This window comes from Siphateles boraxobius, unplaced genomic scaffold (assembly GCF_051911475.1).
Source record: "Siphateles boraxobius isolate OS27281-9 unplaced genomic scaffold, OSU_SipBor_1 77, whole genome shotgun sequence".
In the NCBI taxonomy this organism is placed as follows: Eukaryota; Metazoa; Chordata; class Actinopteri; order Cypriniformes; family Leuciscidae; genus Siphateles; species Siphateles boraxobius.
This window is the reverse complement of record NW_027509205.1, coordinates 18227667-18253369: the sequence shown is the minus strand read 5'-3', so window position 1 is coordinate 18253369 and position 25703 is coordinate 18227667. Positions and strand designations below refer to the sequence as shown.

Genomic DNA, 25703 nt, shown 5'->3' with positions numbered 1-25703 from the left:
TTTTCAACTATAAACTGTCTTATAAAAAAAACATAATTTACATTTACATTTAATCATTTAGCACACATTTTTATCCGAATTTCAGATGCAGTTTGTCAGAATACAGTTGGAACAAGATGAGTAAGTAATAACAGAATTAAACTATTTTTATTTTACTTAATCCCAGTAGAATGGAACAAATTAACCTTCCGTTTTAACCAAGTCACATGGCATTTATGCCTCAGGTGATTGGCTAAAAAAAAAGGATGTGGAACTGAATTCAGATTCCAAAACACATTCTAGTCTTGCGGCCAATGAATTAACAAAAAAATCATTAAGAAACACTCTGCAGACAAAGGCAGCTTATGTCTGAGAATTTAAACTGCATCTCACTTCAATAATAATGTAGTTAGAGAATCTGCAGACTCACCATCATCACTACCTGTGTGTTACGGTATATGAGAAGACCCCTAATCATAAGCGCTGCAAACAGGGAATGACCATTATAATTGCAATATCCTGACCACAGTTCACAATTACGCTGCACATAAAGTTATGAAAAGACATTAACCCTGCTCATTAAAACCAGACCTTTTTCAATACACATGAAGCTGAAGAAGCCCTTTGTCATTGTAAATCACTAAAGCTCTCGGGGACGTGGTCTTTGAACCTGAAATTGCAGTGAAAGGACATAAAACTGCCCCTGCGCAGATCCCAGCAAAACCAACTATGGTTTTAAAGTCACAATTACACAGATTTTCTCTTTTAATACACTTCCCTTGTCTTAAAGGGATAGTTCACCCAAAAATGAAAATTCTGTCATCATTTACTTATATCAAGTTGTTCCAAACCTGTATAAATTTCTTTCCATTGTATTTTTCTTCCATACTACGAAAGTCAATGGGTCCCTGGGCCTATGTGGTTATACTTGACAATATCTTCTTTTGTGTTCAGCAGAAGAAAGAGACTCATATATGCTTTCACTCAGAAATGTCATAAAGCTGAATTTTCAGCATCATTACTCCAATCTTCAGTGTCACATGATCCTTCAGAAATCATTCTAATATGCTGATTTGCTGCTGTAGAAATATTTATGATTATTATCAGTGTTGAAACAGTTGGGCTGCTTCATATTTTTTGGGATAATGTGATGCATTGTTTATTTGAAATTAAATACTAAACTCCAATTTCTAGTTCTATTAGCCTAAGAGACAACACTAATATTAATGTCTTTCTACGCTCTTGAAAAATTATTTGCCAAATAACACGGCAATATGTAGTTGCTTAAAACAGTATAACATGCTAAAGCAACACTAAGGTCATGGGTTTGATTCCCATGAACGCTAAATAGTCGATAGAAAAGAACCTGATAAATGCATAAATGTAAATGCAGTTAGGGTGAGGAAAAGCTGCTGTTCCTTCCCTGTAGTCGAATCAATCTGAACTCCTACAGGTTTATGCAAAACCTTTGTTTGTAGAGATCTAATCTCTTCTCAATAAGCTCAAAGTGCGAGTCCATTTCTCATGCGAATAACTGGAGAGGAAGTTGTCAGAGACACAGGGTGAATCACTGTCTTAGTTAAACAGACAGACTCATTTTTATGTCAGTCATTTTCAGACTTGAAATTCATAATATGCAAATGAACCAAGTCCAAGTTTCCACTACACCACGATGATGATTCAACGAGAGGACACGTTCCCACCTTGGAAAACGATGACCATTCATACCCACTCATGACCCTATATGTCACTCAACCACCAAGAAACTCTTTCACATTCAGATAAGTGTACTTCATTATGACTAAGTGTCACCAACTCTTCCCAAACCACCCACAGTGAGATTTATGTGTTGATATGTGCTAACAGAACTTCAGTGAAGTCCAAAAAGTCTGAGACCACTAGCAAGGAATACTGCTGATTTTCCTGATTGAATGCAACTTTTTTTCCTTGCAAATTATTTTCTCAGCATAAAAATTGAAGTACAAAACCTCCCTGGATCCCTTCACATAATCATCATGTTCTCCAGCATGATTTGAGATCTTGAGCTTCAGTGTAATCAAGAACCTGACCTTTCACAAAAAAGCACTTACATTATCGCAGTCTTTAATTTGACTCTTTTTAGATCATAACCTTTTCTTGTTTTAATTTTTTTTTACGTGGTTTCCGACTTTTGGACTCAATAGTGCATGTATTCACCTCATGCCATTTCGTATGAACAATTAAAATGATCAAAAGCCCAAATAGATCCTGATGTTGATTGAATGTACTGTAAATGCCACAAAAGAATAGAAAGATGCACTAGCTTTACACACGATCAAATCTAATAGAAAATATAACAGCGAGTGGTGCAATTCAAAAAGTCAAACGCAAGGCTTGAACATTATGAGATGCATTTGTAAATTCTGGATAAATGGCGCTGTTAAATTAAACCAATTTGACTCATCCTGACTGCTGTGGCATCGTATTTGTCTTCCATCAGAGGGATTGACTGTCATCAAACACAGGACAAGCGTGCATCTATAATGTGCAACGAAATGGACTTCGGGATTGAAATTGAATACCGCTCATGAAGATTTGTCAGTTCTCAGGACAAAACAATTAGCATACAGTAAGAATGAACATGAGTCACAGTAATTAGATACAAACTGTTGCAATTGGTATGACATAAAATAAAACGGTGAAAAAAAACAATGCCCTAGTACAGAGATTTCATATCAAATATTTATATCTCATATTAAACATAAAAAGGTGCACAGCAAGCACTGTTTATCAACACATTAAACTACAAAATAATTGTGAAAATTTATATGCAGTAAGGTGAATACATTTTAGAAGTTCAATATATTGAATATTTAGGGCTAAGGGCTGTCAATTTAATTGAATACAAATGATTTTACGACTAATTAAACTATATCTAAAAATAAAATGTTAGATAAATGCAATAGTAGAGGTTTGTCTGACCATCAAAACAATTCAAGCTAATTTGTACCATGATGTTTTACGAATGTTCGATGGGAACACACTGCACCAAACAACGCAGAAGAAGATATTTTTAAGAACAAGAACAACCTTGGACCCCATTAACTTTCATTTCATGGACAGAGAAAAACACACGCATTTAAAGACATTTGAGCACATGGAAAGAACATGTTGTGTGTGAACAGACTCTAAGTCAACCTCAAGGACAAACGCAACTGAATTAATTAGTGTTGCCTGCAGGCATGCAGAATGATACAAATAAACAATATATTGATTTCCAAAGCCACTTTTATCCAATCAATGCTTTGCCAAAATAATATATTGCCATTATTTACTCATCCTCATGTGGTTCCAAACAGACTTTCTGACTTTCTTTCTTCTGCAAAACACAACACAAGATATTCTGAAGAAGGCAGGGAACAGAACGACATTGGACTCCATTGACTTTCATTGTAAAGACAAAAACACATTGAGACATTGTTCAAATATCCTCATGCATTCCACTGAAGAAAAAAAGTCATACAATTTTGGGAATCAAACTGTCCCTTTAAATTTTGATCATTTAAGGGCTTTCCTGAGCAAATATTTTCAAATAACTGTGAGTACTTTGATTACTAAACCTGCATATGATATAAATATATATTTTTTAAATAAGCCCTATAATATTGTAAAATATATAAGAAAATATTATGAACAGAAATATGCAGCAGAAAAAAAAATGCACAATGGTTATGCACTGAAATTTCCACCGATATTATTTGATCTTCTCTCGTTCGTGCTCAGTCCACAAGCTGCAATCTTCCTAGCCCTGATCTGATTTGGGCAGCCCGTACTAGCGCAGTACTTCACTGACTCACAGGACACATGTCCACTGCGTGATTCTGTTTACACAAACACAACATCCCTTTCAAGCTAATCTTTGATTGGTTAAAAACCTGCATTCAGAACATATTTTCGCCCGCATTCTCTGATTAAACTTCCACCACAACAAAACAAAACTGCAAAAGCAGAAAAAGAAAACAGCATGCACACCAGCATTAGTTGGAAATACTTACCGTAGTTCATCTGTAGTTGAGAGTGTTCATGCTGTCTAGGAATGAAAGATTCTTTCTCTTTTACTATAAAAGGAGAAGGAAAAATGCTGTCTGTTGCTCTGCGTTCCAACTCTATCTGATCCCTCAACAGGCTGTGGAGCTTCTGGAGTGCTGGCGGCACATTTGATGATATGAGCAACAGGCTTCAGCTCCCTCCCTCCTTACACACACATCAACAGCTCTGACATCAGAGGTGGGATGTGCCATTATTCTAAGAGCTTTTGAGAGATATCCATAGCAACCAACCACCGAAGGAAGGATTCCTTCTTTCCGAGCAGGAATTGCCAAGTGTCTTTGAACTGACGGGCACATATGCATCCCCTTCAGCGCTGAGTGATTTTCAGAGGGTTTCATTGTATCATTATCATTTAGATGGCTCTAAATCAGCTCAACATATGCTAGAGAACTACATTTCTGGATACGAGCATGACTGTTTAACGGTGCAGAGAGATGTTACAGCAGGCATTGGGAGAACACAAATTTGAAGTTTCTGTTGTAGAGATTTTTTTTTTCCAATTGGAATTAAAATTGACTAGGAATGCCCCATAACTGTTGACTAAACGTTAGTAGATGAGAAAAGGCTTAGCCGACCAAAATTGTATAAGTCAGTTAGTTGCAAAAAAAAAAAAAAAAACTCCACAGGAGTTGACAAAATCACGCAGTTAACGTCAGATCGTTAACGGTGGGTCCTTGTGGTGATTACAGTATGTGCACGAAATCCAAACGTTCGCCTATTCATAGACCTCAAATATGGCTTATTATTTGAAACATGCAGTATATTAGCAACTTAATGTTTGTTAATGTAGATAAATCTGTACTATTATTATGCTCATATCCAAGTGTTTGTGCGGAGTGTGGAAGCTAAAATATATTGTATATATTATGACATGGAGGCACTAGAAAATTCTTTAGTCAGGGGCAGCCCTAAAATTTATCTTATTTTCTTTTAAAAAAATATTTGTAATAACGGCACTGTTCTTGAAGCTGATAAACTTACAGTTTCGCTAATTCATTCATTTCTCTCTCTCTCTCTCTCTCTCTCTCTCTCTCTCTCTCTCTCTCTCTCTCTCTCTCTCTCTCTCTCTCTCACTCTCTCTCTCTCTCTCTGTAAAAACTGCATTTATAACTGCATCAATCTGCTATCAGTGGCTCAAGCCTCTGTTACAATAATGTTTTGGAATTAGCAACGGAGGTGTTGGATGAGATGTGTAAAAAATTGGTCCTAGACACAAGATTGTTCTAAGGACAAAAACCTGACAAATGTCTTGAAATACAGCATCTGAACAATGCCTTGATGTGTGGTTACCGTACTATAAGTGGAATAATTGACTCCGGTCCATTGAATTATTAGAAAATAATGCACACCTGAGGTGTAACGCACATCTGCTTCACGTATTGGCTTTATTACCATCTCGGGTATGCATTTTTTCCTAATAATTCAAGGGCCCGTCGTTAAAAAATTCTTAGCTTCATATTTCTGCTTTTAAATCCTCCAAAAATTATCCCCATTCACTTTCATTGCAAGTGCATCACCATTGTCGATTAAGCTGATACTATAAATTATTCATCTGTATGTGCACTGTAAAGAAAAAAAAGAAGCCATAAACAACAATAAACACCATAAAGACACCATAAACACCATAAACATAAACATAACTTGCTTACATTTTTTAAATGACTTTCCTTACCAGCCCTTCTTATTTTATAACTCCTACCTTCCAAATACCTGCGACTAATATTAAAACTAATATTGAAAAATTGTGCAATAAAGAAGTTCTCCAAATCAAGTTTAACTGTAATATTTATATCAGTAAGTCTCAAGCGATATGTCGGTAAACATGTTAATGGGTTTGTAGTACATATGAAATAATGTATTTGAAATACATTTTTTCACTAGGGTTTACATTGTGCCAATGCCGCTGTGGAAAAAGCAGAATAAACAAAAAGGAATAAAAAAACAAAACTATTTTGTTTTACAACCCACAGCTTTAGGAGAATTACCATTCAGAGTATTAATATGTTAATATGTACAAGCAACCCTAATGGTTCCTTTGAACCCATTTCATTTACAAAGAGTACCGTATCTCACAAACCAGCTACCATGAGATGATAAATGTTATTAAGCGTTTATCATCTGCAAACAGAACATCTGACAAACCCTCTTAAAAGACCAAGAAGGGAAAGAGTTTAAAAAACGGAACAAATATTAGAGATGAACAGTGTTCGGTATGCTCGGCACGTTTGACGAATGGCCACAGGGCATTATCTCTAAAGCGCTGCCTGTGTTAGCGGCCCTCATTTCCTATTGATCCACCTGTGTTGAACAGTATCTGTGTGGCAGCCGACACCGGACTTTAAAAATCAGCAGCCACCAATTACTCTCAGATCATGGGTAATAAGTCTTTTGGTGACAGTTCAAACAGCGTAAGTGAAGCTAGCTCTTACAGCACATTTTTAATGGATTTCTTTGATTTTTCTTCAGAAACAAAATAAAAACAGAAAAACTATCCTTTTGCAAGTCTGATCACATAGAAAATGATCATAAATTGAGGTATTATTCATGTCTGTCGCACAAATGGTGGAGGACAAGTTACATACCAAAGTGTAATTCATATGAGGATTTTTGCAAAAAAGTTGCTAAGGCAAGCACTACTAATAAATAATAACATCTGAAGAGGGAAATAAGAAAACAAATTCTTATTTCTTCTCACAGCACCAAGGAGAATTGAATCAATATCGTAAGATGAATTATCCATGTTCTAAATAATCAGAGACTTGTTTGGCTGCCTCGAGCCACTGGTGAGTGAAGGAACAGAAAATTGCTGAGACAGAGGCAATAAAAGAGGTGACAGGTCAAGTCATTGCGAGCTATCATTGAGATGAACACCTCTGGGCTACTAATGTGTCACATGAGCCTTACAATAATGATGTCACGGTTTATCAAAGAGATCCAATCAAAGTGTACAGCATCTTCTGTAACTCTGAAAAAAAAAAATTCTTAGTCAATTTCTCCACATCACGTTGCTCCAAACCCGTATGACTTTCTTCTGTCCAATATGGGGGAAAGAAATATAGACATTGGCCTGAAAAATATAAAATATTCAGTGAGAAGCAGGTCTGTGGGCAAAAATACCTGGTTGATGTCAGAGGTCAAAGGAAAATGACCAGACTGATTCAGCAGATAGAAAGACAACAGTAACTCAAATATCCACTCATTACAATCAAGGTCTGCAGAAGAGCATATCTGAACACACAACACATCAAACCTTGAAGCAGAAGAGCATCTCTGAACGATCAACACATCAAATCTTGAAGCAGAAGAGCTCCAGCAGCAGAAGAAACACACCGGTGACAGTCCTGTCAGATGAGAGACTGAGGCTATAATTCACACAGGCTCAACAAAACTGGACAATAGAAGATTGGAAGAACGTTGTCTGGTCTGATGTGTCTCAATTTCTGCTTCAGCATTCAGATGGTCGGGTCAGAATTTGGCGTAAACAACATGAAAGCGTGGATCCATCCTGCCTTGTATCAGCGGTTCAGGCTGCTGGTGGTGTAATGATGGTGGGATATTTTCTTGCACACTTTGGGTCTCTTAGTGCCAAATGAGCATCGATTAAACACAGTATTGGGTTAATACCTGAGTATTGTTGCTGATCATGTTCATCCCTTTATGATCACAGTGTATCATCTTCTGATGGATACTTCCAGCGGGATAACACACCATGTCACAAAGCTCAAATCATCTCAAACTGGTTTCTTGATCATGACAGTGAGTTCATGTGTTGATCGAACTCAAACTGGCTCCACAGTCACCAGATCTCAATGCAATAGAGCAGTTCTGGGATGGGGGCTCTCATGTAAATATGGACCAAAATCTCTGAGGAATGTTTTCTGCACCTTGTTGAATTTGTGCCACAAAGAAATATGGCAGTTCTTAAGGCAAAAGAAGGTTAAACACATACATGCAAAATCTGTTTCATAAAAAATTAAAGTATATATTAAAATGTATTCTTATATTTTTAACAATATAAATATATTTAGTTTGAAAAAGTATGTAAGCATATTTTAAAATCTATATTTGCAATTATTTTGTATATCACCTCAGTTGTTTCCTACCGAATCCACACTGAACTGAATCCACAACCTTCGGGGTCTGACTCTAACCATTAGGCCATGACTGCCCCCTAAATATAGCACATATACAGTATGTTTTAATCAATCCCACTGTTTGATATTCTGTGCAGCGAGAGGTTTTGTTCAAGAGGAGGAGAATCTTTGAGACAGACTCTCTGAAGTTAATCCATCCAAGGTAGTTGGTATGCAGAAATGATGTTGGCTTTGCTTTTTATCCCTGCTACTTGGGGAAAAATCAAGGCTGAACTGATTTGGGGCTGAACTCTATTTGGCATCATTGCTACTGTTTTTCTTTCAGTCTTACGCAAGAAGTTCCAATTCATCATGAGTAGATAATTTTTGGGCATCCTCACAGATCTCAATATTAAACATCATAACTAGACATGATGCAATAAGATTCCAGCCACAAGCAATTAGTCTATACACACCAGATGCGACGACTACGAGATGCGACAAAATCAATAAAATCACAGCCTTACAGAAGAGCGTGTGGGCGGAGTCTTTCTGTTAGTGCACTGCACTCGCAATGAAATGGACACATTATCAAATTCATAATTATTACACCAATTTAGCATTATTAAAATACAAACTGAGTGACTGAAATGATATTTCTCATAGAATACACTTGTCTGTTCACAGTTTGAACATTCTAGTTTCCTTTAATTTATTTTCAATATCTGAGGTGAATTATCCATTGTCACTTTTCAATTCCAAATAATTTAGGCATATTTTATTTATAATGTCCATGTTTGCTTATATATGAAAGAAATTACCCTCTCAGCTATTGCCATAAATAATACAAAAAACGTTCAAACTTGGTACATTAGTACAGTTTGTACCGTTAAATAACAATAGGGTGCAAAATATGCAGTCAAATTGCTATTTATTGATCAGGTCTAACAACACAACTAAAAACTTACTGTTAATTCACTATGATTCGTTAAATCGCCAAGAGTCATTTGTTAATGTGATTACACTGTTGCATTTTTTATTAAATAAGAAAAACCAGTTCATAAGAGTAATTTGTTCTTGAACTTGACTTTACAGGTCATGTTGTGTGTTCCCACATTAAATTTATAATGCGAACTCGGATAATGCAAACTGGCTCATAGAAAAACATTGAAATTGTTCCAATGAAGATTGTGATTAATTGCAAAATCAAAATTTTTACCCAGACCTACTTCTATAAATCTCCATAACTATTTTAGAAAATCTAGATCAATAACACAAATCAATAATGTTTGCATTTAAATAATTTAAATCAGCCAAATAAATAAAAGAAAGACTCGCCCACAATTCCCCAACAAGGTCTAGGGGTGGAGTTAAGATTAAGGGGGTGGGGTTATGATTAGGCAATCAGGTAGCAGCCCCTAATAATTTGTCAGGGAGTCAAAATTAGGCACAACACCATAATCAGACAGTCTGTTAAAGCAGCACCTCTCTGCTGAAGTCAAAGACAGATAACATTCAAACAACCGTAAGTGACCATGGACTGAGACTGGCATTGTTGGAATCTATACTTACTTGCTCAAACTCAACAAGGACATTGACCTGAATAAAACACAAAAAATGACAGCTGACCTCGAAGCACAGCTGTCTCAACAACAGTAGAGTTATCAACTGTATCGAATCAGTCTAGGTTTCTGTATTTTAAGTTATTATCAGAGAACATTGCTATAAGCAATAACATGATCTAGAAAGAGTTCAGAATATCAACAATATAAAATCAACACTGACTGATATTCAGCCCAATAATACGATTGAAATTGTGACTGTTTTTAAACAACAGATCAATAAACAAAGAACTTAATATTAAGTAACTTACGTTTTAGAAAAGTTACTTTATTTTTAGCTTCGATTGCTATTGAAAATTGATCCAAAATATCAGCAGAATTGTTGCACGTAGTAAAAGTGTTTAGTTCCTGAATGAATCAGTTAAACAACAGTCCTATCACCCTGTAGCACAAGACTGGTTGCCCACTGAAGCTAAGCAGGGCTGAGTCTGGTCAGTACATGGATGGGAGACCTCCTGAGAAAACCAGGTTGCTGCTGGAGGAAGTCTTAGTGAGGCCAGCAGGGGGCGTTCACCCTGTGGTCTGTGTGGGTCCTAACGCCCCAGTAAAGTGAATGAGACACTATACTGTCAAAGAGCACCGTCCTTCGGATGAGACGTTAAACTGAGGTCCTGACTCTCTTTGGTCATTAAAAATGCCAGGATGTCCTTTGGAAAAAGAGTAGGGGTTTAACCTGGTTTGATGCAAAGTGGCTCATAGAAAAACATTGAAATTGTTCCAATGAAGATTGTGATTAATTGGAAAATCTATATTTTTACCCAGACCTACTTCTATAAATCTCCATAACCATTTCCGTTTCCTGGCCAAATTTCCCATTGGCCTCTTCCCATCATGGCCTCCTAATCATCCCCATATGCTGGATGCTGCACATTGGTAGTGGTTGCGGAGATTCCCCCTTCCATTTGTAAAAGTGCTTTGAGTACCTAGAAAAGCTGTAACTGTTTGGGAACAAACCCACAAAAATCCACTTTGACATTGCATCGTTTAGGAGAGCTTGTATTACATTAAGTGGTTTTACATGGCTAATGAGGGACTATAGGATCGGTCTGGCCACACTAAAGGCTGTCGATTAATTTCATTACATTACAGTGACATGACGATATGCATGCAGAAAATCGTGAATCACAGAGGACGTTCAGGAATAAAGTTTACATTGTCAGTTTTTAGGAGGGCATTAGCATATAGAACAGACATGAACAAAAAGACACTGCAATTTTGATTGCTACTGGCAAGTGTTTGGCTCAACAACAACTGTGATACTGCATGCTGATTCTAAAAGTCAAGAGCATTTGAAATGTGGAAAAGGTTAACAAATGATGATGCGCTAACACATCACAAGAGGTTTGCATCACAAAGACTTGGCAAACTATTGTGCGGCCTTGAACTGTATGCTCCAATCATAAAATGAGATAGAAAATGCCAAAGTCATTATAGGGCACGTTGGAATCGAGTGCATGATTTATCTGTTTATCACAGTCTCACCGTTTTCTCTCTTAAATACAGTTTTAATGATATGATTAGCAGGCGATATGGAGGCTCATGGTAGTTCCACATAAACAACAGTGTCTCCATCCGCAGAGATGAGATTGGCATCTCAGAATGATATATATCTGCCAATTCCAAAAGGAACAGGAGCAGTGCCTCTCAATGATATTGAGCATTAGCATTCCTCTTCCAGCCGGTCTACACAAATGACTTTTGTCGGCCAAAATCATGTGGGAAAGCCAGAAGAGCCTGTAATCTGGCAATAGCATCACACCTTAATATCCTCCTCCCCCCACCTCTCCCATTTCACACTTTCTGTTGTAGATCAGGGGAAAAATCCCAAGATTTAAAGGAAAAGGTCAGCATAACATGAACATTCTTTCAATATTTACTCACTCTCATGTTTTTACAAAACCTTATGACTTTCTTTCTTCTGTGGAACACAAAAGACGATGTTTTAAAGAATGCAGCTTTGCTTTTTTGCACGCAATTACAAGGAATGGAGACTGGAGTTTCACGCTCCAAAAAGGACTCAAAAGCATCATGAAAGTGTCATAAATTACTTGCTTTCTTGAGACATGATCACATTACAGTGAATAACTGTTCACTTTTCTTTTTGTTCCTCACATAAAGGTATCGTTTGGCTTCAGAAGAATATAGTCTTGAAGTGTTTCATTTATATGGACTACTTCTATGGTTCTTTTGTATCCTTTTTGAAACTTTAAAGCTCCAAAGAATTCACATCCAGTCTTTATGATATTCTGTTCTTTAGATAATACTTGGTTTTCTCCTTCAGTGGAAGTCCGTGGGATTTTTATGGTTATTTATTTATTTTATCTTTTACCTGTTTTCTCATCTGCTAAGCGAAAATTGTCACACAAAATAATCATCAAAATAATAATCATCAAATTACTGCAGGAAGGGCTAAACTGACGAGTAGTAATCTTGTCACTGACTGTGCTAATATTCAAACACTTTCATTGTTTAAGGCCTCATCTGCATATAAATTGAGGCATGTTTTTGATTATTATGTTGAGTTTGCAATCCCAGAAGATGTATGAATGCTGTATGAATATATGTTAGTAGTGCTCTGGATCTCAAACAGACCTTGTGCAGTTTAATTCATTCCAAATCAAACTGTCTGTCTGTCTGTCAGCATGTATGTCCATTGTAATTGTAAATGTGCATTAAGCATACTACAATGAACCCCGTGTCTAGTTAAACAGAACAGATTGGTGTTGAGAAGCCAAAGACCAAAACTCATCAAAATTAAATTTTAGGTTCAGAAAAATTGGCAACACAAATTTTTCGTATGTCACATTTTGGATTCCCTATCAGTCGGTCACTCTGGCGTATGTCGTGACTGACGAATAGGAATCTCGCGAGAGAGGCCAATCTACTTTGAGTGAAACTAAACGAGCCAATGCACATTGGCTTGCAATCATTTGCATCAGCTGTTCAGCCCTGCAGCGCGGATATATAATGAGCAGCAGGTGCGATTGCACTTCAGCTTTTTGTTTTGGAGCCAAGCACTTCGATGCTCTCTTCAAACCTGAAATCAATTCCTGTGAAACTTCGAGCCTCTTCTGGACCTCTCCACTCTGGTGCGGGTGTTACAGCACAGCAGCGCGAGTGATCATCTCTCTTTTCTTTTTTCTGCTTTTTTGTTTTGTTTCAAGAGCAAACAAAAAAGCTGTTTTTACAGCTGGTAGGTGCGCAGATGTGAGTGCTCAAAAGTTGTTTTGAGGTGCACATTCCTGTCTGTGTTCACAGTGACTGTAAATGCAGCCGTGTTTTTTCTGTATTTATTTTAAAATACGTACTTTATTTTGACATGAGTAAAACCGGAAGGAAGATCTGTTACGCAGTGAGCTACAGACAAGAGGTAAACGCGCACATGTGTCGGTGATGTTATCTTCTAGTTATTTCTTTATTGTTACTTCATTTTTGCATGGTGTTTTGCTATAATTGTGTGCAAGTTGGAGAATCGTATTTTGACTCTGAAGATTGCTTCTGGGGAATGACTCTGCCGTTGGTTGAGAAGCAGGCTAAAGTGGTCAGTATTTTTCTGTATTCTTTAGCTTCAGTGCGAAGCCATGTGATCCATGCAATGATTGCAATGTTTTATGTTGTCTTTTGTTTGTTTATCTGAACTTTTAGTTCTACGGTGTTAATAAACATCAGTAAAAGGAACCGGAGTCTCGCATTCGATCAATGGGCGGCATAGTAGAACACTTCTGCGTCGGTGAAGACTCCGAGCGGATGAAGACGAACTAGTTGCAGGCCACATGCGGTAAAGGAGAGTCCACGTGAACTGTTCGTGTGAATCCAAGGGGCAAGCGGACAAGGCTACACAAGCAAGCACGTCGAGAAGAGTGTCTTTAAAGTAGCGCAAGTACTGCCATTATAGCCCACGGACATTTATTTTGTGTTTTTTTTTCTTAGAGCAGCAGTGGACATTCTTTTTTTTTCCCTGCAATTGATTTTCTAGTAAGAAACAAAAAACTAAGTATATAAGTAAATTGAACATTCTCCCAGTTGAATCTAAGATTTTTAAGTTAATAACAAAGTATTGTTCATACAAGTGAGTTTCATTTTTATACTGTGGCAAGAGTTTTAATTATTTTTTACACTTTAATTGCTTTTTATTACTCATTTATTGAAGTGTGGTATTATGATACTGTAGTGTTTGGTGAGCAGTATTCAAAGGTTAAGCTAAGGCTTAAAATGTATATTTACATCTAATTTTTCAACATTTCATGTTATTTCCTATTTGCACACATTAGAGAACATAATACATTTATTCAAATTTCAACTCATTTAAAACTCTGTACATTTAATATGGCACATTCAAAAGAAAACACTTTTCTTCCAACTGAAAAGGTCATTCATGGAGACCTTCAAGAAGATAGTGACGCAGAGCAGACTACCCTATCACAGCAAGCTGACGCTGATGAGCAAGTTGAAGACAGTGCAGGACACCCAATCTCAGGTTGGTGCGGATGACACACAACTGCCACCTGTAATTAGGAAATCTGGACGCACTAAAAGGCTCACAGAAAAGGGAAAGGCTCTGCTAGATGACAAATTGACGGATCTAAATGTGAGTTTTGTAAAGATCTACAGAAGATGGAAGTATCACATCAATGGCTTAAAACGGTCCATTAAGAATAATGATGCTGATGATCTGATTGATGAGGTTGTAAATGCAATCAATACCATCCAAGTTGACATAGACAATACTTACCTCAAAATAAGAGCCATTTCAAGTCCTGAACCTGACATTCGGAGAATGAATGACACATGTCAGGCATTCACTAGGATTGCAAATACAAATGTTCAACATTTCCGCAGTGGTGATGATTCAGAAGCCATATCTTGGCCTGATGCTAAGTCAGTGTTTGATAGCACAGTGTCTGATGTTTCTTCAGCTCAAACCGCTAAGTCAAAGGCTTCTTCCAAAGTATCCAGACATTCTTCCATCATGTCCCTTAATGCAAAACAAGCGGCAGCTGAAGTTGTGGCTACGCAACAAGTGATAAAGATAACAAATGCACAACATCAGCAGAAAGAAGAAATTCAAAGACTTGAGGTGGAAGATCAAATCTTGAAGGCTGAAAGAGAAGCTAAAGAAAGGGAAATTGAAGCAGAGAGTTCTAAAAAAAGAGCTCAGTTCATAGCAGAAAGTGCTGATAGAAAAGTGAAGCTGGAAAGGAAAAGAAGAGAAGTAGAACGGCTAGAAGAACTTAAAAGGCATGTTGCATCTCAAGCAAGACTGCAGGTTTATTCAGAATCTGTCGATTCACCACTTGCACTTAACCCTTTAATAGTTCCATTTTTTCCCTCCTCTCAAGCACCAGTCTGTGCAACAAGCTCTTCCTGTGCAACAAGCCAAGCCCAGTCAAGTCATCACCCCAACTGCACTTCCACTTATGCAACAAGCCCCAACCACTCAAGCATTTTTAACCTCTCATGAAGCTTCCAATGACCTTGTAAGAACTCTAGCTGAAGCAATCACAGCTAATCGAGTTACGATTCCAGAACCTGAAGTTTTCAAAGGAGATCCTCTCAAGTACAATGATTGGAAGCTTTCCTTTGTTACTCTGATTGATCGTAAGAACCTGCTAACTCAAGAAAAGCTCTTCTTTCTGCGCAGGTATGTTGGTGGCTCAGCCAAGAGAGCTATTGAAGGCCATTTCCTTGTAGGAACAGAAACAGCTTATCGTGCTGCCTGGGACATACTTGAAGACAGATTTGGTAATCCATTCATAGTTGCCAAGTCATATCGTGACAAGATACATGCATGGCATAAAATTGGCCCCAAGGACAGCGAAAATCTTCGTGAGTTTGTTGATTTCCTGAGCAGTGTGGAAGCAGCGATGCCATATGTTCAAGGTCTACAAACTCTCAACGACTGTTTGGAAAACCAAAGGATTACTGTCAAGCTCCCGGATTGGTTGAGCTCACGCTGGAACAGAGAAGCCACGATTTATCAAGATGGACACAAAATGTTCCCTTACTTCAGATACTTCGTGAGATTTCTCAACATGGAGGCTCGAATTGCATGCAACCCCATTACATATGTTCAAGGTCTACAAACTCTCAACGACTGTTTGGAAAACCAAAGGATTACTGTCAAGCTCCCGGATTGGTTGAGCTCACGCTGGAACAGAGAAGCCACGATTTATCAAGATGGACACAAAATGTTCCCTTACTTCAGATACTTCGTGAGATTTCTCAACATGGAGGCTCGAATTGCATGCAACCCCATTACATCATTATATGCAGTGAAGCCAACTGACCAAGAAAGATCAAGGCCAACAGAACGAGAACAGTTCAAGTATCAACGAAATCAAAACTTAAGTGCTAAGACTTTCACCACTAATACAAGTGAGAAAACAAGCATCACATGCATGTTTTGCCAGAAGAAAGGCCATACTCTCCATAGGTGCTTCAAGCTTAGGGAAAACCCAGTTGAAGAAAGAGTTAAGTTTGTACAACTGGAGAAATTATGTTTTGGCTGCCTTAGGATTGGCCATAACTCCAGAGCTTGTACATCTAGAAGTGTGTGTGACTTATGTGGAAAATGCCACCCTACTTGCCTACATCAAGATCGTGGGAAGAAAAACCAAGAACAAGGAGACGAGAATCAACAGTCTGAATCAATTGAAATACAGCAAGCTACCTCTAACCGAGTTGTTCAAGAGAAGAGCAGCACCCATACTTCATCTATTGTTCCAGTCTATGTCTCTACGACAACTGAACCAGACAAGGAAGTTTTAGTGAATGCTTTACTTGATAGTCAGAGTGACACAACCTTCATCCTGAAGGATGCAGCTGTAACATTGGATGCCAAGAAAGAGCCAGTAAAATTCAAAGTGTCCACGATAACATCAAAAACAAAAGTGGTTAATAGCCAAAAGGTGCAAGGACTACAGGTAAGAGGCATCAGCTCTGACATTAAAATCAAACTCCCAACAACCTATACCAGAGATTACATACCAGCAAACAGATCGCATATACCCACAAGCACAACTGCAAGGTCCTGGCCTCACTTAGAACATATGGCAGATGAAATGTCTCCTGAGCTCGACTGTGAAGTAGGATTGTTGATCGGCTACAACTGTCCACAAGCCTTACTTCCCAGAGATGTCATCATGGGCAATGAAAATCAGCCATATGCCCAAAGGTCTGTGTTGGGTTGGAGCATTGTCGGCTACAGCAACACTGAAGTTGATTATGATCTTGAGGATGAAATCGGTGTGAGCCACCGTATCATCATAAAGAAAGTTCAGCCAGCTACCAAGCCCTCCACTGAACTCAAGTCTGAAGTCCATTTTGTTTATAGAACTCAAGTCAAGGAGATGATCACTCCAGCAGATATATTCAAGGTCTTTGAGTCAGACTTTACTGAGAAGTTCAGTGAAGAAGTTCTAATGTCACAAGAAGATATTAAGTTCTTGGTGACGCTGAAAGAAGGAATCAAGCAAAAGGCAAATGGACATTACGAAATGCCATTGCCTTTCAAGGAAGAGAGGCCAAGTCTGCCAAATAATAAAGTGTGTGCAGAACATAGACTCAGATGTCTGGGAAAACGTCTCAAGAAAGATAATCAATATCACAACGATTATGTGGCCTTTATGGAAGACCTAATAGCCAGAGGTGATGCTGAAAAGGTTCCAGAGCCAGAGGTAACCAATCAGACCACTTGGTATATCCCTCATCATGGGGTCTACCACCCCCAAAAGCCAGGAAAGATTCGCGTGGTATTTGATTGCTCAGCTAAGTTTCAGAATACATCACTGAATGAGCATCTACTCACCGGGCCAGACCTTACAAATACCCTTGTAGGGGTCTTGTGCCGTTTCCGCAAGGGACAAGTAGCCATCATGTGTGATGTAGAGCGGATGTTCCATCAATTTCATGTTGCACCAAGGGACCAAGACTACCTCAGATTTCTGTGGTGGGAAAGAGGCAATATGGAAGCTCCACCGTCAGTGTTCCGCATGAGGGTGCACTTGTTTGGCGCTGCATCGTCACCTGGATGCGCAAACTTTGGGCTCAAACACCTGGCTGCAGAAGGAAAAGGCAAGTTTAGTGAAGCTACAGTGAGGTTTATACAGCGCAACTTTTATGTTGACGATGGATTAACAAGTTTGGACAGTGAAGAAGTTATTGAGCTTGTTAGAGAGGCAAGAGACCTCTGCAACACCGGTAAACTCCGCTTACACAAATTCATTACCAACAACAAGACGGTTCTTGCCACAATCCCAAAGCAAGAACTTGCAGAAGTTGCAGCTGACCTGGACATGGCCTTGGGTGAGCACAAGATGGAACGGGCTCTAGGGGTCCAATGGGGCATTAGCTCAGATAAGTTCCAGTTCAGAGTGAGGGTAAAAGAGCATCCTTTTACCAGAAGAGGAATACTGTCTACAGTGGCCTCAATTTTTGATCCTCTTGGATTTGTGGCACCTATAATTTTGAAAGGTAAACAGATTCTACAAAGGATGTGCCAAGACAAGGTAGGATGGGATGAGCCACTTCCTGACGACCTCAGGCCGCGTTGGGAAGCATGGCTTCTAGACCTTCATAATCTTTCTTCGGTAGAGATACCACGGCACTACATACCATTGGCAGCCAAGGATGTTCAGCAGTGTGAACTTCACCATTTTTCCGATGCCAGTGTTTCTGGTTATGGAATGTGTTCTTATCTTAGGGTTGTTTCGAAGTCTGGAGAAGTCCATTGTGCCCTTGTTATGGGGAAGGCAAGGGTTGCACCTACTAAGGTAACAACAATCCCAAGGCTGGAACTCTCAGCTGCGGTCGTGGCCACAAGGACAAGTGATCTGCTAAAGAGAGAAATGGAGATCAAAGATCTACAGGAATACTTTTGGACCGATTCCAAGGTCGTCCTTGGTTACATTAACAATGATGAAAGGCGATTTCATGTATTCGTAGCCAATCGGATCCAGCAGATCAAATCGAGCATGAAACCAAGTCAGTGGCTATATATTGCCTCAGAAAATAACCCGGCTGACCATGCCTCTCGTGGACTCATGGCAAAGGAGCTTGTAGAGTCTAACTGGTTCACGGGACCTAGTTTCTTGTGGCAAAAGGACTTTCCTAAAGAAGAAGAAATTAAGCTGAAAGAACTCCATGAGGACGACCCAGAAGTCAAAAGAGCACAAGTTCACACAACGAAAGCAAATGAGGAAAGGTCCCTAACAGACCGACTTCAGAAGTTTTCAGATTGGAAGAGAGGCGTAAGAGCAGTAGCAAGACTTAAGCGCCTTGCAAAGGAGGTGAAAGGTCTTAAAACAAGATCCAATGAAGTTACGACACTTGAAGAAAGAATGGATGCTGAACAATTCATAATCCATGCAGTTCAAGAAGAAGCATTCAGGGGTGACATCAAGGCTCTTAAACAAAAGAAAGAGGTACAAAAGAGCAAGTCAACCGAACTGCACAAGTTGAACCCTTTCATGGACAGCCAAGATATCCTGAGGGTGGGAGGTAGATTGACACAAGCAACACTCCACCCTCATGTCAAACACCCAGCTGTCCTCCCCAAAGGACATCATGTGTCTCGATTGTTGATAAAGCACTATCATGAGAAGGTGAAGCATCAGGGTCGTGGAATGACCATCAATGAACTGCGCTCCAGTGGGATTTGGATCTTGACACTTCACCAGTAGTGAAGTGTCATCACTCATTTTCAAGTGCATCAAATGCAGGAAGCTCAGAAAGTGTAATCAAGAACAAAAAATGGCCGACCTTCCACCAGAGAGGACGGAAGCTACCCCTCCATTTACCTATAGTGGTATGGACTGCTTCGGACCATTTTATGTTAAAAATGGAAGAAAAGACCTGAAGAGATATGGGCTTCTATTCACCTGCATGTGTTCACGTGCCATCCACATTGAGGTACTGGATGACCTTTCCACTGATGCCTTCCTGAATGCGTTGCGCTGTTTTATTGCCATAAGAGGCAATGTAAGCCAGCTTCAAAGTGATCAAGGCACAAATTTTGTGGGAGCACGCAATGAATTCCAAGAATTAATGAAAGGGATGGAGCGAGAACGTGTGAAAGAGCTAGGATGCAACTTTGTCATGAATCCACCTGCTTCCAGTCACATGGGCGGCGTCTGGGAGAGGCAGATTCGGACCGTGAGAAGTGTCCTCACATCTATCCTAGACCAGTCTGCTGGAAGATTAGACAGCACTTCATTAAGAACATTCCTGTACGAAGTGATGGCTATAGTGAATAGTCGACCATTGACCACAGAACATCTCAATGATCCATTAGGACCTGAACCCCTAACTCCAAACCACATATTGACAATGAAATCGTCAATAATCGCACCACCACCATGCGAGTTTGTAAGGGAAGATCTCTATCTTCGGAAAAGATGGAAGAGAGTACAGTTCTTGTCCAATGAATTTTGGACCAGGTGGAGAAAGGAGTATTTGCTGAATCTGCAGCAGAGGAGCAAATGGAACAAGGAAAGGAGAAATGCTAAAGTGAATGACATTGTCCTGTTGCAAGATGATGGCTCACCAAGAAATCAGTGGAAGATGGCGAAGGTAGTTGAAGTCTTCCAAGGAGTTGACGGAAGAGTCAGAAAACTCAAGCTGTTACTTAGTGACACAACACTAGACAGTAGGGGCACACGCTCAAATAAGCCACTTTACTTAGAAAGGTCAATACACAAAACAGTATTATTGCTTGAGGCTGAGTAAGTAGGTTAGTTCTTCAATATCATTGTTTTGTTTATACTGAAGGGATATGTGTGTTTACATAAATGTTTTACAAGATTCTGTTAACAATGTTGCAATGTGAATCACACAATGTGTGATGGTGGGAGTGTAAATGCAGCCGTGTTTTTTCTGTATTTATTTTAAAATACGTACTTTTATTTTGACATGAGTAAAACCGGAAGGAAGATCTGTTGCGCAGTGAGCTACAGACAGGAGGTAAACGCGCACATGTGTCGGTGATGTTATTTCTTTATTGTTACTTAATTTTTGCATGGTGTTTTGCTATAATTGTGTGCAAGTTGGAGAATCGTATTTTGACTCTGAAGATTGCTTCTGGGGAATGACTCTGCCGTTGGTTGAGAAGCAGGCTAAAGTGGTCAGTATTTTTCTGTATTCTTTAGCTTCAGTGCGAAGCCATGTGATCCATGCAATGATTGCAATGTTTTATGTTGTCTTTTGTTTGTTTATCTGAACTTTTAGTTCTACGGTGTTAATAAACATCAGTAAAAGGAACCGGAGTCTCGCATTCGATCAATGGGCGGCATAGTGACCGTTCCCCTGCGTGCTTCAGCACCAGCGAGAGCAGTCCCTAATAGAGCTTGCACCGATAGAACGCGTCTTTTTCAAGATGACTTTCTATCTGTGTGTTTCTGGATGCGGTCGTTACCTGGGGTCACGGCACCTAACATGTTCGCTAGATATTATAGCCTACGTGTAGAGCAGGTCTCCTCCCGTGTTCTCACCCTAAACGGGTAGAAGCACCGAGAGGCCCGGCTCTGTCAGCTTGCTGCACCCTACTGTGCACCCTTATTAGTCCAGAGTGAAAAACCAGTGGAGTCCTCCAACACCTTCAACCCGGACATGGCGGAGCGTGCAGTGCCAGGCCTTTATCCACTGAATCCTTGAGAGCCGGATCTGGGCTGGGTTCCATATGTGTGACCCTACGGGGATCCCATAAGTGTATATTTCTCCATGGCTGCTCCTAATGAAAGCCTGTCACCCATTGGCTAAGTCACCCAGTATTTCAGGTGTAGCACAACTTTCGGGCTAGTCCATATGTATTTCCCACATAACTCCTTCGAAGAAAGTGGCTTACGCAGCGTTCTCCTTCCTAACAGAAAGGGCGCGCTTTCCCAGTGTTATCCAATATCTCACTGTATGGGTTATCAGTGAACATCAGTGACAGGTACACTCTGTGTAAGCCCTCTCCTATCGTCCTTCCCGGCAAGTAGTAGTAGAGGCTTGCACAGGGCGCTGGATGGGGAGCAGCAGCTGTGGCGCTTTGGTAGGGATTCCTATTCGTCGGTCACAACATACGCCAGAGTGACCGACTGATAGGGAACGTCTCGGTTATATATGGTAACCCTCTTTCCATATGGGGGTAGAATTGTTGCATTATTCCAAATAAATAGATTATGATCCACAAATAAATGTAATGAGATTCAGAAAAATATATCAAATTCACAAATAAATAGATTAAGATCCACAAATAAATGTAAAGAGTTTCACAAAAAAATATAAAACTCACAAATAAATAAAATTAGCTTTGCAAATAAAAATATATATTTACAAATGTGTTTTGTGCCACAAACACAACTCGGCCTGGTATTTATTTGTGAACCGCTTTCTGTTCATTTGTAAATCCCTTCACGCATTTGTGAATCGGTTCCTGTGCATTTGTAAATCCCCTCACGCATTTGTGAATCGGTTCCTGTGCATTTGTAAATCCCCTCACTCATTTGTGAATTGGTTCCTGTGCATTTGTAAACCCCCTCACGCATTTGTGGATTTTGAAACACTTCTAGCGTCGACGTGCAGGCAAATCCACAAATAAGTGGACTCCACCCACCCTTTACCTAAGCCAATCAGATAACGACAACATTGAGCTGACCAATCGTAGCACGTTCTCGCTACAACCAATCACGTTAGGCTTTACACTCGGGGAGAACTGGATCTGATTAATTTTGCAGATATTATCGACACCCCTGAAAGCATCTGCAATTGGAGCTTCATTCAAATTAGATGTTTGTGTGGTTAAAAAACCCCGTTTCCAAAAGATTGTTGGAGTTTAAGGCTTCTTTATATTTATTGTTCTTTATTATTAACTCAGGATTACACACACATGATCATCACATCCCGAGCATCTACCGGAGTCAAGCGGCGCGTCAAAAGCAAATAGCTGATTATCTTCCCTGCCGTAGCAGTTTCAAATCATGTAAAACTAACATGTTTGCAATGTTTGCAATGTTAACACATTTTGCCCATGACGTCTGTTTTCTTACCTGAAGATATATGACGTATAATCTTCTTTATTGACTATGCTGACTACATGAAAATTCATAATTCGTGATAGTGTCTACTGGACGTGGCGCAACGTGACACGATGATTCCGCAACAACGGAGGACACATCATTTGCACATTTGCTCCTTTGTCCAATGTAGAAAGCCTCGCACCGGGTAGACACGATGTAATAAATTACAAAACGGATGATTTTGTCTTTTAAAGCATCGTTGTGACAAATAGCTAGCTATAGGACATAAATACTATGTAGAATACAAAATATCAGCCCAAAAGTCCATCATTGAAGATGTAATAGCGTGTAGGCTAATGGGGTTTTGAGTGGATAATGCAATGCTGAAAAAATACACATTTGCATAAATATTGGATGCTGTAAGTAACCTTTACAATACAATATTATTAAGTCAGATTCATATGAAATATTATTTGTGTGATTAAGCGTTTTAACGGATAAATTCAAATCACTTGTCTGCTGGGCATTTCACTTTTAAATGCATGTTATATATTTAATCATTAGATCCACGGACCTGCTATTTAAAACTTGACTGAAGAAGTGGGAAAAGCTGTTGTGACAGTACCTAATTTCCCCAATATTACACAAACTCGCATATTTATCAAGAGGTTGAATCCAGTTATTCATTCAGCAACGTTGATGCTTTTCTGTTTTATCATGAACAACGTGACAATTCCATAACGCCTTGTTTCCATAACGTAAGCGCTGTTTCTCTGCCATTTTCAAAGGCTCATATAAATGTGTCTTGGCTTGATACATAGTCTCATGGTCTAACTCTAACGAAATCCAAATTTTAAACATTACACTTCCGATTTGAAGCCTTTAGCCTTACACTTCCGATTTGAGCCAATGCAGATGAATGAGCAAAGTTATTTCCTCTTTTACTGTCTATGGTTATTTCAGGGCAAAACCACTTGCTTGTAAAACGTGATTGTAAACGTGATTAATTGTAGCGAGAACGTGCTACCATTCAAAATCCACAAATGCGTGAAGGGATTTACAAATGCACAGGAACCGATTCACAAATGCATGAAGGGATTCACAAATGCACAGGAACGATTCACCAAATGCGTGAGAGGGTTTACAAATGCACAAAAATCGGTTCACAAATAAATGCCAGGCAGAGTTGTGTTTGTGGTATAAACAACATTTGTAAATAAATATTTTATTTGCAAATCTCATTCTATTTATTTGTGAGTTGTATAATTCTTTGTCTTTGTTGTATAATTCTTTCTCTCGTTTTGTTTCCCTCAAAGTAGATTGGCCTCTCTAGCGAGATTCCTATTCGTCGGTCATGACATACATATCCGTTCCCTCTTTCAGGGAATGAGTGTTACCATATGTAACCGAGACGTTTTGTTTCTTGTTCTTGCCATTAGGCTTGTTCGACTTGAACCGGCGCTGCACAGACCGATCGGTTGATGACATCAAAGTACCGCGAGAGCGATTAGAGAGCAGACGGCTCCTTATGCTTTTGAATCGCTCTCGCGGTACTTTGATGTCATCAACCGATCGGTCTGCGCAGCGCCGGTTCAAGTCGAACAAGCCTTCCGTCATGTTTCTGTGTCTTGTCATGTGATTCCCTGTTTCTCATGTGATCCTGCCATGCGTCTTGTCATTGGTTGATCGTCTGATCATTGTTCACAGGTGTTCCTTGTCTTGTAATTAGTCTGTGTATTTAAGCCCTCATGTTTGCCCAGTGTCTTTGTTGAGTATTGAATGTTTCCTGTAATGTCGTGCAAGTATATGTTCTTGTTTTGAGTTCCATGCCTCATTATGCCTTTGTTTTATGTTTGATCACGTTTTGGAATAAATTGCATTTGGGTTCTCACTACTACTTGCCTCAAGTGGACTTCAATCGTTACATCGTAACAGAAGTCCTAATTCCTGGGGAAGTCAATTCACGCTGCCAGCCAGGGGCGGATCTACCGGGTTGGCATAGGCTGGCAAATGCCATCCTAAAAGAAAGCCTTGCCACCCCTGCTACCACCCCAGTTGGCAGCAACCAATTAAAAGTTGTGGCCAATTTGACAATTTACGAGCGGTAATCTCCAATGTCCAACTGCAGTGAATGCAGCACGAGATGACGTCAGACCGGCAAGAGACTGATTTGTTTTGAAAACTGTTTGCTTCCCCTCTCAGACATCTACCCCTCATCACCTGTGTCTTACCTTAAAGGGTTAGTTCACCCAAAAATGAAAATGATGTCATTAATGACTCACCCTCATGTCGCTTCAAGCCCGTAAGACCTCCGTTCATCTTCGGAACACAGTTTAAGATATTTTAGATTTAGTCCGAGAGCTTTCTGTCCCTCCATTGAAAATGTATGAACGGTATACTGTCCTTGTCCAGAAAGGAAATAAAGACATCATCAAAGTAGTCCATGTGACATCAGTGGGTTAGTTAGAATGTTTTGAAGCATCGTAAATACATTTTAAATAAAATATCTTAAACTGTGTTCTGAAGATGAACGGAGGTCTTACGGGCTTGGAGCGACATGAGGGTGAGTCATTAATGACACCATTTTCATTTTTGGGTGAACTAACCCTTTAATATCTTTCCTGTGATAATGCCCCTTATTTCTATCATACTTCTATCTCCTATTACGTGAGATGACATTGTATGGTCACTTAATCCCAGTGGTTAAATTGGGCCGGGGCTTAATCTCGTTGTCAGTCGACCATGATCGAGCACCGATCGCTCATGCGCATCTAGGTGACACGGATAAATGTACGCAGCAATATGTAATGAATGTTCCTGGGAGATCCGCAGTTGCGCGGGATGTGGAGGAGCACAAAAGTTCCAGAAATGTACAAAAAGTGCCCTGGCCTTGAATGACAAGGTAAGGAAAATCAGATTTAATTAAATAAAAATGAAATAACCAA

General features: G+C 39.4%; 1 protein-coding gene across 1 annotated transcript in view; it reads right to left on the bottom strand.

Annotated features, from left to right (window-relative positions):
* The window catches only part of kcng1 (potassium voltage-gated channel, subfamily G, member 1), a 30646-nt gene extending 26457 nt beyond the window's left edge, over nucleotides 1–4189 (bottom strand). Inside the window, exon 1 of the mRNA XM_077218882.1 lies at nucleotides 4014–4189. The gene's annotated coding sequence lies outside the window, so the exon portion shown is untranslated. The remainder of the gene's footprint in view (nucleotides 1–4013) is intronic.
* Between the last annotated feature and the right edge of the window lie 21514 nt (nucleotides 4190–25703).